This window comes from Caretta caretta, chromosome 2 (assembly GCF_965140235.1).
Source record: "Caretta caretta isolate rCarCar2 chromosome 2, rCarCar1.hap1, whole genome shotgun sequence".
Taxonomy (NCBI): Eukaryota; Metazoa; Chordata; order Testudines; family Cheloniidae; genus Caretta; species Caretta caretta.
In genome coordinates, this window is record NC_134207.1 from 158,897,394 (window position 1) to 158,911,393 (window position 14,000).

Consider the following 14,000-nt stretch of genomic DNA (forward strand, 5'->3'; position numbering starts at 1 on the left):
GGGTAGCAACCAGAAGATACGGTGAAGACTATCTTTGCCCCTGTGACTGAGTGTGTGTGTCCAACTTTTGTTACTTGAGTCTGCAATCTACGCGTCTGGTTAGCTTCTGTTAGTTGAACAGTCGCATAAGTCTCTTTGGACCCACACATTTAACCTTCAACAAAGCAACTTCAACCATGATGAAGCATGGAAAACCAAATGGAATTCACAAGAAGTCACAAACACCTTGTAAAAGACCTAATGCAGAAAACCGCTGGCATCAATCTCCCATGAAGCTCATGGGCCAACCTTAAACTGCATCTGCACAAACCATGGCAAATGCGGATACTTGCTGCACAAATGGAAAATTAAAGACTCTCTAGTGTGTGACTGTGGTCACCCAGATCAGACCATGGAACATATAACAGCTCAATATTCGATTCACAAACACGAAGGAGGCATCACAGCAATACACTCTGCTACTTCAGAGATAATTATCTGGCTTAACCATCTAAACGTAAAATTATAGTTGTTGCTCTACATCTACATACATCATACGAAGAAGAAGAGTAGAACAGCAAAGGCCAGGATGGTCTTCTTTCCATCTGTGTCTGGCTAGCAATTTGCAACGATTTCTTCAAGATGTGGATCTTATTACTGTCATCCATATCTTGTAGATAATTGCAACGTGCTGTACATGGGGCTACCCTCAGATCAGAGCAGAAAGCGGTGCTGAATGTGACAGCTCATGTGTTAGGTGGGGGATCTTGCGAGCACATTATGCCTGAGGCCATGATTGGCACCAGTTGCCTCTTGGTTTCCAGGTGGAGCTTAAGATTTTGGTTTTGTTCTGTAAAGCTTTAAACGGCCTAGATGCATCTATGTAAGAGATTCCACTCTCCTCATGGTACACTACTGCAACTGGAACCAGAGGAAGCACATTAGCTGGAACCCTCTCAGTTTAAAAGAGGAGGCTGCTTGCAGGGGGATTCTCTGTGAGGGACCTTCACCTTTAGGACTCATTTCCCCTGCCAATAATCTGAAATAGCCAGAATCTGTTGACTTTTAGGGCACTCCACAAAGCCCATAGGTTCCCCCAACTTTTGGGGAATAGGACAGTGAGGGTTGGTCTGTTGGTGGATGGAAGGGTGTTCCTTGGTTTTGTCTGTTTAGTCATTTCTAGATCTTGGGGTTAGCAATGTTACTAAATTTGTAATGTATGAGAATTGTATTTTTAACTTGTTGAGAGTGGGTCTAGACCAGGGATTCCCGAACTTGGTTCGCGGCTTGTACAGGGTAAGCTCTTGGCAGGCAGTGAGATGCTTTGTTTACCTGGACGTCCACAGGTACGGCTGCTCGCAGCTCCCAGTGGCCGTGGTTCACTGCTCCCGGCCAATGGGAGCTGCGGGAAGCGGTGGCCTGCGCCGAGTTTGGGAACCCCGGTCTAGACCCTTGGATAGACACTTGCTTTTTGTACAAATAAAAATATAAGGTGTTTATCCCGGGCTCTGTGAGTTCTTCACAGCTGGACTCATGGTAACTAAGGCACCTAGCTGTTCAGACAGAGGGAATCAAAAATAGTCCCAATACATTCTATAAAAACTCTCTAAAACATGCGTGCAAAATGATTTCTGCAGTGAAAAGGTTTTAACACCACTTGTTTAGGGTGATTTATCTGTGTAGCTCACTCATGGCTTCCCCATTCATGCAGCCATCCCAACTGCAGGTAGACAGCAGTTTTATACCATATCACAGCATCATATATTCCCTAGATATATTTATATAATCACGTATTAATAATTAACCACCAAAATAAAAATGGAATGGAATAATCACAATGCAGTCACCTCGGGAAGAGAATGCAGCAGCTATTTAACAGTATACACCACCACAAAAATTTAGAACACAAAACAACAAGGAGAAACTACTGCACTGCACATATGAGTTGGATTATCATCAGTCCAACAATTCAGTGTATGATGGAGGAAACAGAATTACATTTCAAGTGTTGTTATAAACAGTAAGGAAAAACATTTGAAAGAGTATTTACTTCTTTTTATAGACAATAGACAGATATGATGCAAAATTTGGTCCTTTCATACTACAAGCTATGAACATCTCTCCTGAATCAGTGTTTGCCAAGTGAAAATGAAAATGATGAACCCGCAAATAAAAAAGCTATCAGTTTAAAATTCATTCAAAGCTAACATATTTGTGAGGGTTTGAACATGTTCTAAAAATTGACAACACTTTACTGTATGTCAAAGAGAAAGCACACTTAAAATAAAACTACATAATCAGCATTAAAATGACATTTAATTAACTTAGGATATGATGGCTAAAAAGGTGAAGAGAACAACAGAGATAATTTTGTCATAATGATTTTCATTTAAAAACTGCTATTAGATTAATTAAATTTAGTAGAGACCAAAAGCACACATTTTCCCTTATTACTGCCTGTCAGCTAGTATTCTGGGACCCAATGGGAGTCCTGAATGTGGAGTGCTTGCAGAAATCCCACCCTACATCTGAAGCTCAAAGAAGAGAAGTGGTTTAACTACACTGACTGCAATCCATCTATATTTTAACATGTAACAAAAACAAAAAACTTTGCTCTGATTTTATCTTCTTCTAACACCATTATTTTCTAACAAATTTTATATTTGTAATAGCATTCCTTGCTCTGTATTAAAATAAGTAGCCTTTGTCTTGGATAATAAGGAACATTACTGTACATTCAAAACCAGGATAACCATTATTTTGTTTCTTCATTTTTCAAACATCTGAAGGGTTTTCTAAACACTGTTATAACACAAACAAAAATCCCATTGGCCCCAAATGGAATAGCCATGTTTGATTTCAGACTCAAAATTCTCCTACATTTATAAAATGTTCAAGCTGTATTCCTATCTTGCTTTCAGGTTTTTATTTTATTCAAAATTTTTCTCAGATTAGTCTTGTAAGATGAACCACTTTGGAACCAGCAGCAAGTTATATAATAACCATTAAATATTAGTCCACTAACACATTCATCTACTGCAGGGGTGGGCAAACTTTTTGGCCCGAGGGCCACATTGGGGTGCGAAACTGTATGGAAGGCTGGGTAGAGAAGGCTGTGCCCCCAAAACAGCCTGGCCCCCACCCCACTTCGCCCCCTCCCACTTCCCGCCGCCTGACTGTACCCCTCAGAACCCTTGACCCATCCAACCACCCCTGCTACTTGTCCCCTGACTGCCCCTCCTGGGACCCCCCGCCCAAAACAACCCCCCCTAGGATCCCACCCCCATCCAACCCCCCCTGCTCCTTGTCCCCTGACTCCCCCGACCTATCCACACCCCCGCCCCCTGACAGCCCCTCCCCCAGGACTCCCACGCCCTATCCAACCTGCCCTGTTCCCTGACCTCTGACCGCCCCAGAACCTCTGCCTCATCCAACCACCCCCTGCTCCCTGACTGCCCCCAGGCTCCTCACCCAACACCCCCCCCACTGCGCGTGTGCGCTGTTGTCACCTCCTTACCATGCCACTCAGAGCAGCAGGAGCTCGCAGCCCTGCTGCCCATGTGGCGGCATCACTACATGGGAGGGGAAATAGCAGGGGAGGGGCTGGGATGTAGCCTCCCGGGCCAGGAGCTCAGGGGCCAGGCAGAACGGTCCCATGGGCCGGATGTGGCCCATGGGCCGTAGTTTTCCCACTTCTGATCTAGTGTATAGGAATTGTGTAATATACCTTCAAATAGTCTGTGAGCCCTCTAGTGGTTCTGTGTCCTATGTACAGAAACCTGCCAGAGCAAAAGTGTATACTTGTAGCTATGCCTTTCAGGTGTATAATTAGTAAACATGGTTATTTGCACCCCACTGTGTGGTTCTTTCATCTTATGTTTGTTGTGTAAAGAGCAAAAGATACAACAATCCGCATCCCTAAATGATAAAAGCTGCCATACAGAACATGAGTCTTTGGTCTTCTGTAGCATCTTTCATATAAATATCAAAAAGTTTTATAAACAAAAAAAACCCTTAAATCTGAGAACACCCCAGTGAAATAAAGGTTGCCAGAGATGTATAGAGTTTGGCTGAACGTATGGGAAATTGGATCTTGGAGGAACATAGTTGTGTTGTGTTCTTTTTTGAAGATGATTTTTATCACCAGTAAAATTTTGTTCCTTGTCCAAATCTATCTGACTGAATCTTTCAAAGCTGCAGAGCTCCTGTTCCTGGGATAAATTTACGTGAGCAAAATATGTTATATGGTTTTAAAAATTACTTACTAAGAATGATTATGAGTTGAAATTTGGCCAGGAGCACTGGGCTTACATGCCACTTTAATGCCATCTTTGAGAAAACAGAGAGTCAGGACCTTGGTTGACATCTCAGACAAAAGACAGCACCTCGGTAGCACTGTGGCCTTAATATTGTGGTTGTTCATTAATTCACTAGAGATGAATAACTGCCTGCAGCACTTAGGAATAATAACAGGCCTCCCATCACTTTGTCATATATGACTCAACCCTATTTAGCTTGGATGATCTGTCAAAATTACAGGACAAGATGACATACAATAATATGGCCATAATAAAATGCTTACAACAGTAAAGCTAACAGTGATGGTATAGGAGCCACTTGCCTGGTTTTGGTAGGGTATTTCTCACAGTAGCCGGCATATCAAACTGTTCATTAAATAACAACATCGATTTTACAAACATCAATCTTACAAATGACCAGTCATACGAACCATTGTTCCCTAACAGGGAAAAAAATAAATCACACAATAGAAGCCATGTCAAAGAAGAGCAAATGCCTTCAGTGCACTGGATATTGCTTTGCTGTGATGTGAAGGACAAGGAGAAAACGATGCAGTGCACCAGACTGCAATTTATGCACTATAACTATGGTAATTTTGAGATGTTCAATTTTATGAACTTCTGAATTTATGCACTGCTCAATCCTCAGTTAGTTTGTAAAACAGGGGTTCTGTTGTAAGTATGACTCCCTTGTTTCTGTTCTTCCTCTTTCTACCTCATTCTCTTCTCTTTCCCAACCCTAATCTTTCCATCCTTTGTCCCATTTCATAATCCCTCCAGCACTCCCTCAATGTCTCTCCACCCCATTGCCCATTCCAAATTCTTCCTCCTCCTCCTGTTTCTCTTGATCTTTCTCTCTGAAATCTCCCCTATCCTTTCCAGAACCCCTGACACTTATTTTGTCACCCTGCCTGTTCTTTCTCAATTTCTCACTACTCCACACACATCCAGTCTCCCTCTATTCAAACTCTTCTCCTCCATGGGGAAAGCATGCATGGAGGAAAGCCAGTAACTCTTCCATTTTCAGCAGCTTGTGCAGGGTTCTTCTAAAAGCTGTTGTGTCTGCTGTTCCACAGGACTCCCAGGTTAGAGTATAGCAGTGCACTACACACAGTACATCACGTGACCAACATGAGCCAAAGATTAGCAATTCAAGCAGTGTGAACAACCAATTTTTTGGTTCAGTAACAGAACCAACAAATTACAAACAATAGTTTGGGGTCAAGCTGAAATGGTGTGTGTGTGTGTGTGTGTGTGTGTGTGTGTGTGTTTGGGGTCAAGCTGAAATGGTGTGTGTGTGTGTGTGTGTGTGTGTGTGTGTGTGAAATGTCCAAAAATGTTTAATTTTGGGTTGACCAAAACATTCTGGTTGATCCAAAATGAAATGCTTTTGTTTTGATTTTGAAGTTTGAAATGTTTAATTGGTGGGCGGTTTTTTTAAAATAAAATTGAGAAATTACAAATAAAATGTCTGTCCAAAAGAAAAAGTCAAAATGTTTCAATTTAGAAATGTCAAAATGAACAGTTTTGACTTTTCTGAAAACTTTTCCTTATTCATTTCTTTCTTTATTATTTATTTGTTTATGGCTGAAACAATTTGCCGAAACTGATGTGAATTCACAAAATTGTTTCAGTCAACCTACATCTGCATTTTTTTGGCAAAAAAAAAAAAAAAAAAAAAGTGTGTGTGAAAATTTTTGCCCTGCTGTGTTAATTACAGCTCATAAAACTCCCCATACGTCCTAAAAGCTCTTTATCTGGGCCAGGCAAAAGGAAGCTCAATGTTATATCTGTAAATGTGGCACTTCTAACATTTTTCAAGAGGTTGGATATTGAAAATAATATAAATTCTGTTTGGTCAAATTTCAGAAAAATTTTTTCCTCCCCTCCCACCCCCCCCAAACTCAGCCTTTTAAGTTATAAAAGTCACTGATCAGAACTAGTTATACTGGCCAGGGCCTGGGGCATCTGAATACAATAATATCATAGATATAAAATATCTCTTTTATGTAGACAGACCCTTATAATAAAATCAGAAATGAAAAGTATAAATCTACAGACAGCTCATGAGATTTTTCTCTGATATTCTTCCCTCAGATGTAAAGCCCTTAAATAGGCCAACATGTAGGCAATCTCTTATTTAACTAGAATTACAGCACTCATTTTGCTTGAGAACATCATAAATAGTCATAACTGCTTATGTACCTAAGCAGCAGCTATCACTCCTGTATATTGATTACAATCCAGGTCTTTCAAAATGTCAAGTTACCTCCAGAATCATAGAATATCAGGGTTGGAAGGGACCTCAGGAGGTCATCTAGTTCAACCCCCTGCTCAAAGCAGGACCAATCCCCAACTAAATCATCCCAGACAGGGCTTTGTCAAGCCTGATCTTAAAAATCTCAAAGGAACGAGATTCCACCACCTCCTTAGGTAACGCATTCCAGTGCTTCACCACCCTCCTAGTGAAAAAGTTTTTCCTAATATCCAACCTAAACCTCCCCCACTGCAACTTGAGACCATTACTCCTCGTTCTGTCATCTGGTACCACTGAGAACAGTCTAGATCCATCCTTTTTGGAACCGCCTTTCAGGTAGTTGAAAGCAGCTATCAAATCCCCCCCGCATTCTTCTCTTCCGTAGACTAAACAAGCCCAGTTCCTTCAGCCTCTCCTCATAAGTCATGCGTTCCAGTCCTCTAATCATTTTTGTTGCCCTCCGCTGGATGCTTTCTAATTTTTTCACATCCTTCTTGTAGTGTGGGGCCCAAAACTGGACACAGTACTCCAGATGAGGCCTTACCAATGTCGAATAGAGGGGAATGATCACGTCCCTTGATCTGCTGGCAATGCCCTTACTTATACATCCCAAAATGCCATTGGCCTTCTTGGCAACAACGGCACACTGTTGACTCATATTCAGCTTCTCGCCCACTGTAACCCCTAGGTCCTTCTCTGCAGAACTGCTGCCGAGCCATTCGGTCCCTAGTCTGTATGGTGCATGGGATTCTTCCATCCTAAGTGCAGGACTCTGCACTTGTCCTTGTTAAGCCTCATCAGATCTCTTTTGGCCCAACCCTCTAATTTGTCTAGGTCCCCCTGTATCCTATCCCTACCCTCCAGTGTGTCTATCTCTCCTCCCAGTTTAGTGTCATCTGTAAACTTGCTGAGGGTGCAATCCACACCATCCTCCAGATCATTAATGAAGATATTGAACAAAACCGGCCCCAGGACCGACCCTTGGGGCACTCTGCTTGATACCGGCTGCCAACTAGACATGGAGCCATTGATCACTACCCGTTGAGCCCGACAATCTAGCCAGCTTTCTATCCACCTTATAGTCCATTCATCCAGCCCATACTTCTTTAACTTGCTGGCAAGAATACTGTGGGAGACCGTATCGAAAGCTTTGCTAAAGTCAAGGAATAACACGTCCACTGCTTTCCCCTCATCCACAGAGCCAGTTATCTCGTCATAGAAGGCAATTAGATTAGTCAGGCATGACTTGTCCTTGGTGAATCCATGCTGACTGTTCCTGATCACTTTCCTCTCTTCTAGGTGCTTCAAATTGATTTCTTGAGGACCTGCTCCACGATTTTTCCAGGGACTGAGGTGAGGCTGACTGGCCTGTAGTTCACCAGATCCTTCTCCTTCCCTTTTTAAAAGATGGGCACTACATTAGCCTTTTTCTAGTTGTCCGGGACCTCTCCCGATCACCATGAGTTTTCAAAGATAATGGCCAATGGCTCTGCAATCACAGCCGCCAACTCCTTTAGTACTCTCAGATGCAGCGCATCTGGCCCCATGGACTTGTGCTCATCCAGCTTTTCTAAATAGTCCCGAAGCACTTCTTCCTCCACAGAGGGCTGGTCACCTCCTCCCCATGCTGTGCTGCCCGGTGCAGTAGTCTGGGAGCTGACCTTGTTCGTGAAGACAGAGGCAAAAAAAGCATTGGGTACATTAGCTTTTTCCACATCCTCGGTCACTAGGTTGTCTCCCTCATTCAGTAAGGGGCCCACACTTTCCTTGACTTTCTTCTTGTTGCTAATATACCTGAAGAAACCCTTCTTGTTACTCTTAACATCTCTTGCTAGCTGCAACTCCAAGTGTGATTTGGCCTTCCTGATTTCACTCCTGCATGCCTGAGTAATATTTTTATACTCCTCCCTGGTCATTTGTCCAATCTTCCACTTCTTGTAAGCTTCTTTTTTGTGTTTAAGATCAGCAAGGATTTCACAGTTAAGCCAAGCTGGTCGTTTGCCATATTTACTATTCTTTCTACACATCAGGATGGTTTGTCCCTGTAACCTCAGTAAGGATTCTTTAAAATACAGCCAGCAATCCTGGACTCCTTTTCCCTTCATGTTATTCTCCCAGGGGATCCTACCCATCAGTTCCCTGAGGGAGTCAAAGTCTGCTTTTCTGAAGTCTAAGATCCGTATTCTGCTGCGCTCCTTTCTTTCTTGTGTCAGGATTCTGAACTCGACCATCTCATGGTCACTGCCTCCCAGGTTCCCATCCACTTTTGCTTCCCCTACTAATTCTTCCCTGTTCCTTGACCCAGCAGGTCAAGAAGAGCTCTGCCCCTAGTTGGTTCCTCCAGCACTTGCACCAGGAAATTGAAGAATGAGTGGTAAGTTGTAATGGAAGAGGTATGCTCTTGGAACAGGGAATAATTCAGAATTATATGCATGCTGTAATACAGACAATCTGTTAGTACACACAGAATGACAAGCTGCTTAAGCTTCTCTGTGCTTCCAGGTGAAGCTCCACAATGTCCCATGACTGATTAACTTGAGCACAAATTGATGGCACTGATAACCTGTAAAGTTGATTTGCTAAAGTGTCACCTTGGGGATTCCTAGACTTATTAGACCTTGCGTTAAGTGATTCAGTCCAACAGGAAGGTTGCACGACGACACTAACTTACGTTAAGACAGACTCTTTTACTTATGCACTAGGTCCCAAATCATCCACCCAACTTCTAGGCCAAGTGGCTGGATGGGATATTCGGGCAATGTCCATGCCCAAATGCATATCCAGTGCAGCAGGAAGACTGGGGGCTCTGAGAGGAACTCCAAGCTATAAACGATTGTGCAGCCTTTCCATGGACCTCCTCCACTTCATTCCCCCCCCCCCTTTTCCGGATGGATCTGCTCTGGTTCTGCTGCTGCGGGGAATGCCACAGCTACAAGGGTGTAATTTGTTCTAAATTAGTGTCATCATGCTTTGTAATAAATCATAATCTTCCACTAAGGGCAACACACACAATGTCCTTGATAGATGTGAAACCAATAAAAGAAGGATCTTTAAAATATGCCTCCCACCCCATAAAAATATATGTACAAAGACATCATCATCAAACAATTCCTATTCAAATGAACCTGTCTTAGAAGATTCTGGTTTATAACAACTCTGAATCAGTTACCTTTGTTCAGACTAAAAAACCAGGGAAGGGAAAGAGGATCATAAAATAATGTGACAAAATATATTTAAATTACAGCAATTATTGAAAGATCATTGGGCTCACCAGCACATTGCCACTTCTGTATGGCTTAAAATCAATGGGAGTCTTTGCACTGACTTCAATGAGTTCTGGATGAGGACTGTTCTTTGAAATTATGGGTCTAACTGTGCCCCTGTGATCCATGTGTGGCGGGTTGCTTTGGCACACAGATCTCTCCTTCCTGGGAAAAAGGAAGGCTTTCTTTGGTCTGGTGGTGAAGGAGTGAATGGACAAGAGGATATGTGCTTTGTTCCTCTACCAGTCCTGCAAAGACTGGAAAAGTAACATAACCTGTCTGGGGCTTCCTTTTGACAGTGGGGTTCTCCATAACTATGGAGTTACTCCAGATTTACAGGGGTGTAATTGTGAACAGAACTTGGGTCATAATATCTAGTATTCTTTTTCAAGGATTTTTTTTTAAAAAACAGATTCCTGAGACAATTATGTTATGAATATTCCTTCCCAGTAGAGTCATTAATTAAATCATATTTTAGATATAGAAGATGGGTTTAGAAGCAGTGTTTTGGGGCTGTGGAAAATAAAAGGATTCTCCATAACTAATCTTTATGGCAAAATAGCACTTGCAGTTTTATTTTTTTTATTTCCAAAATATATTTCAAGTTACTCTTTCTCCTGCTTCTTATTATGCAAACCACATGCTGCAGATATAGCTTCTGTCCAAATCCAACCATACTATTGCACTTGTAATAAAACTGCTCTGCAGAGCCCATGTTGTTTGTCTAACAGCTGAGATAACATTAGTTGTTTAAAATTCTGGACCATCACAGGACTAATAATCTGGATGCTCAGAGCTTGTACTGCCCGAGGCTATTCTAGACAGGCCCTATGGGTTTTACTTTCGGCAGAAGTTCCAAAAATTCAAGGAAACACAGACCCTACTCAGATAATTAGGGGGAAAGTAATTAAACAATAAAGATTGTATATATACACATTATGTATATATAGACATCACACCTATAACAATTAGACTTGGCCAAGAAATGGTCAGACCAGAGACTTGAACCTGGGTTTACTGTATTCTAGGTGAGTGCTCTAACTAATGGCCTACTGACTATTAGGTGTCTCTTTCTCCCTCCCACACTCTCCCTACCTTTGTCCCCCTCCCTTTTTGACCAGAAATTCCACCCTGGACCAGAGAAGCCTTTCCTAGTAAAAATTAACCCTTTCGGGGAAAAACTTCAGTTTAAATGAATTGGCATTTTCGAACAAAAAACTCTTTAATCAAAAATATCCTGACCAGCTCTATGTACAGTATATATCATATGTAATTTTTTTACCAAGATACATCTATTTGCTCATATTACTTAACTTACTTCTCAACTCAATATTGAATCATTCATGTTTTGCTATAGACTATAGAGAATTGTAATTCTTTAGTTTTACACAAAGTATAAATAGTTCAGAATTCTTAGTTCATTTGGCATTGATTAGATGGCATGAACAAAATAAATTAGCATACACTATACCTGTTCCTGGTACACTAGTGGTGATGAAAAATTAAAATAATGGTGTTTTGCTCTTAGATAAAGATCCAGTTCAGGCTGGTAACATCTGAAACTAGGTAGGCAAAACTGACACACAGACGGTTTACTCATAGCCAAATGTACAGCAATGGGTAAAGATCACTCTGTATCTGACTCAGAAAAGGTAAGCTAAGCCTACACTGCCTACCCAGGGCAACATATATTGTTTGGATGATGAAAACAATAGTCCTTCTCTTTCAGGAATGCAAGAACTAAACACATCACCACCCCCTAAATCGGAAGGGAAACAAAGGAATGGGACTGATGAGTAAAAGAAAAATAAAAGCTGCTTGCTTGGATGATTCAGAAACACAGAGCTGCACTGCCTAACATAAGAGAGAACAAAGGGTCCTGAACGCATATACGTCTACTTCCAGCACTACCCACAGCCAAAAGAAAACAACATTTATAGGGGAACAAAGATTATAGGGATGGAAAAAAATGAGCTAGCCCCACACTGTGGAGGAGGTGAAAAACTGAAAGCATAGGCCAGATTTTCAAGAGAGCTTGGTAGTGACCACCACCAACATGCAAACTCAAGAAAACATCTTCCCCTCTCCCTGTGCTTCCCTGAAGTGATAAGAAGTGGGGTTCACCCAGAAATAAATTGCACAACCATAGAAGGAGGAAGTAGTGCAAAATTGGCTTTCCTGTTCTGTTTTCTATATGGTGTCATCTGCTGGCAAGAGGAGAGATATGCACAAACCATTCTGACGCATACAAAGAATGGGCTTGTCTCAGCTTAAAATTTTTGTGTTTTTATTTTATCTGAGCCAGTTCATCCATCCCTACTATAATGAGGGCATGGTCAATAACTGGAAATCAAGGAGGAGGAACCATGTACAACATCTCAGTCCAAGAAAACATAGATATGGCATATGGGCATTTAAACAGCAGGAAAAATTGGTGGCAGTACTCAGAACTCACTTCAGGCAGAAATCTCTAAGTGCTAAAGTTGTTCCCTCCTCTTGGACATGTGCATAAAGATCTTCTGTCTGCTGTCTTGTACTTTGGGTGTTGGGAGTGGAGACCAGGTTGGCATAGGCTCTGCGTTTACTGCTCATGTTCTGTATTAGCAGTCGTGCTAGTGCTCCATTTCCCATGCTCAAACTAAGTGCTCAATACAGAGCTTGTTCAACCAGGCTTTGCACAGGAGTTCAGAAGTTGGCTCTAAGTCTGTACGTTCAGACATGCACCCTGAACAACATTCATCCATCAGCATGGGGTTTTCTTTAATAGCGTAACTTGACATTTCACAACTCTATTTCACTGCTTTCCCTTAGGAAAGGAATCAGTAACACAGGAAAAAAAAAATGTTTTTCCTGTAGCTGAAGATGGTCATGTAGGAAAGAAAACAAAATCCAGGCATATAATATTTGCTTGGCCTGTTCCCTGGCCTAAATTGCAGCCCCCTGTCACACCTACTCTGAATGATGATCATAATGTCAAATACTGAAATGGCTATTCAATTCTTATTCTATAAGCAGAAATCGTGCTGTTCGTTATTATTGGCTTTTCATGCTTCAGTAAATATCTTTAAAATACATTTGTGAGTTGGCTGACGTGTTTTTGAAATAGCGGAAGTATTCTGGTTAAAGTATACTAAATCATATGTCCCTGGTTTTTGTGTTAACAAAATTTACTTTTCAATGTTCTTCTCTCTCATATTTAGACTCAGAAAACCCTGTAAACATGAAAGCATGGGGTTCCATATCTATTCCTTCACAATGACTTCATGTAACTTGCTTACTTAAGAAGAGAAACAATGAGTTTTATTATCTCAACGGCTGCAAAGTCAACTTCAGATCTGAAAAAGAAACATCCCAAGTTCTTTTTCCTCTCTCACTCTTTCATTATCACTACCCATAAAAGTTCTATTTGTCATTTACTGGTAGGGAACTTAAAAGGCAATTTTGTTGACGATCCACCTTCCTCTTTCATAGTTGTATTGATGCTGCAATGCTAACATGGGTAAAGAGTAGAAGATACATTTGCAGCAGATATGCTGAGACAGAAAGAAACCGACAATTTTTGCATCTTCTGTTTCTCACCAAAAGTACGCTTAAACGATTTGTGTTTCAAAAGCCGGTGATAATGGATTTTAAAGCAATATATTTCTACACGCAGTGGGTAGCATGAGATGACGGACCCTGGGCCTGGGCTGATGTTTGAGTTGCTGTGAGATAAGCTCTTGAAAAACATTCAGATCCACCAAGTAGAGTTTAAAATACCTGTTTTTAAATGTTATAGCCTTTAATAATAGACTTCAATAACAGACTAGAATAATTGCAATCAAGTACACAGAATACATGCATAAAAATAAATACCTGGTTTTTAAACACCTTTAAAGTACATCACCCTACAAAGTCTTACTCATGTAAGTAACCTTACTCAGGCAAACAGTCCCTTTGAATTCAATGTGATTAGTCAGTTGCCCGAGGAAGAGTTTGCAAGATTAGGTCATAAATATGTATTTATCAGATGCACATTCTTTACTTATTTCAAGTATATAATAATAGTAAGAGAGTAACAGTCCAAATGCCACAAATATTATACTAATAAAAAAGGGGACAACTAAAAATATTATCTAATGCCCAGCCAGTTCCCCAAACCAAAACCATCTGTGTTGAAAGATGCTATGTCTGTCTCTCGGATACAGAATATAGACTTTAAGA

General features: G+C 41.2%; 1 protein-coding gene across 27 annotated transcripts in view; it reads right to left on the reverse strand.

Annotated features, from left to right (window-relative positions):
• LOC125631898 (poly(rC)-binding protein 3-like) overlaps positions 1-14,000 on the reverse strand; it is a 724,175-nt gene that overhangs the window by 225,022 nt on the left and 485,153 nt on the right. The gene's annotated exons all lie outside the window — the stretch shown is intronic.